Source organism: Octodon degus, unplaced genomic scaffold (genome assembly GCF_000260255.1).
Source record: "Octodon degus isolate 3935 unplaced genomic scaffold, OctDeg1.0 scaffold00119, whole genome shotgun sequence".
NCBI lineage: Eukaryota > Metazoa > Chordata > Mammalia > Rodentia > Octodontidae > Octodon > Octodon degus.
Genome location: NW_004524695.1, coordinates 2073688 through 2075729, shown reverse-complemented (window position 1 = coordinate 2075729; position 2042 = coordinate 2073688).

Here is a 2042-nt window from a genome sequence, read left to right as displayed (position 1 = left end):
CCCCCCTCTGAAGAAGTAACCTGAACTGCCGTGAAGGGAAATATGGGCGAAGACCGCTCTGGCTTCTTCACGCTGAAATGGGTCATTGTTGACTGACAGTCAGATATATTCTTCAGAGGTTTTAGCTAAAGGCCCTTGATAGATGACAGGCAGTTTTCTTTAGGGTAGATGTATAGCTTTGAGTCTTTTTCTAATTGATTCCTCCACCCAGGTGTCCCTGAGTAGCCCTCTCCAGAACAGGTGGATGTTCCTCCGTCCAATGATCTCAGTGGGAAACTCCAAAATGATACAGGGAGAAAAACTGGTCTCAGGTGGGTGACCTCCAAACCATATAGGGAACTTCCAAGTGATGTAGAGAAAAACAATCTCTGGACCTGACCTGCACGAGTTCATGTTCTCTAAAACCGAAGAATGAATTTTAGGAACAAACAGAGATTATGAGCAGAATATATTTATTGAGAAAGAAAGCTCCTGTCCAAGAGAGGGACAGGAGGGGGGCCTGAGCAGGTAGTTCCCCCTGATTTTCTTCTTCTGAGAGAGGGTCTTGCCAAGTTGAATTGCCCAGGCTGGGTTCAAACTTGTGATCACCCTGCCTCGCCTCTTGTGTAGCTGGGGTTAGAGGCATGCACCACAGGTTATAATTTCTAATCCCAGAAGGATTCTCAATTCAGTTTGTCAATACTCTTCCTTCCCTGAGAACGGGCTGTCCTCAATGTCTCTTTCTCTCTCCTGGGAGGTGGCATTGCCTCCATAGAGACTGTGGGATCCACCAACCCTGGAACCTTCACGTTCTCCTGCTTCCCCCATGCACATCCCGACCCTCCAGGCTTCCTCCATATTCACTCCCTCTTGCTTCCTGGACCACCAACCTCAGGGAGATCCATCACCCTGCTGTCTCCTCCAGCAGTCCCAGCTCTGGGCTCCATGAGTCAATTCCCGCACCTCCGTGAACTCCTCAGCTCCAGAATGAATGTTCATGTGGGAACCAGATGAAGAAAACTGGCTTCTTTTACCAGTGGGCATGAAAATACCTTGTGGTGATTTATTAGGTACTAGTATGACAAGTCCATCAAGGTTGAAGGCCAGGCTTGGAGTGCAGGATGATCGCTGAGCTCTGAAGAGGGAGAATGACTCATGTCTTTAAGGTGGAGGATGACAGGGCTCCAGGTATGGCAGGGGACACAGCTGCCCCTTGTCAGGGCTACTTTCACACTCCATAGGCTCCTCATGAAACCCCAGCTCCCATGGCTTCCGGAGTGTTGGGACAGGGGTGAGGGTAGAGAGGAGACAGCAGGCCCAAGAGAGGTATGAGGAGAAAGGTCCCAGAAATTCCCCAAACCATGCAGGTAGCTGGGGCTGGGGCTTCCACCCCACTGTACGCACAACTCTAGGTGAGAGGCCCTGAGGGATCTTCACTTGCTCCATTTTCTCTCCTCCAGACTTCTGGAAGTGAAGTCTGTTCTTGTGGCAGCAGCCTCAATGCCTCAGGTGACCACTACATCCCTGTGGCCAGCTGACTGACTGCTTTCACCAGCTCCCAGATGATGTCCCAGTGAGAAGCAGTCTGTGCTTGACCTCACGACCCTGATGGCATCATCAGTCCTTTGACTCCTGTGGCTTCTCTGGCTGGGCCTTTGGCCCCTGGACCACTGTGTCAGGATGGAAGTGCTGTGCTTCCTGAGCCAAGAACTCCCTGTTCCCTGTCACACTGAACTGGCTGCTGAGCAAAGCCTAAGACTGAGGACCCAAGTTAAAAATGGCTGGGAAAGAAGGCCAAGAATGTTCTGGAATATTCTAGAATATTCTCAAGAATAATAATAAGAATAGGGGCCTGGCCTTAGCTCAGTTGTTTAAGTGGCTGCTTCCACAAAGCTGTCAGTCTCAGGTTGCTGTAGTTCGATCCCCACAACACTCCAGCCAGCCAAACCACCCCGAGGGCATTCGGAGCAAAGCAAAAATAGAAGAAGAAGAAGAAGAAGAAGAAGAAGAAGAAGAAGAAGAAGAAGAAGAAGAAGAAGAAGAAGAAGAAGAAGAAGAAGAAG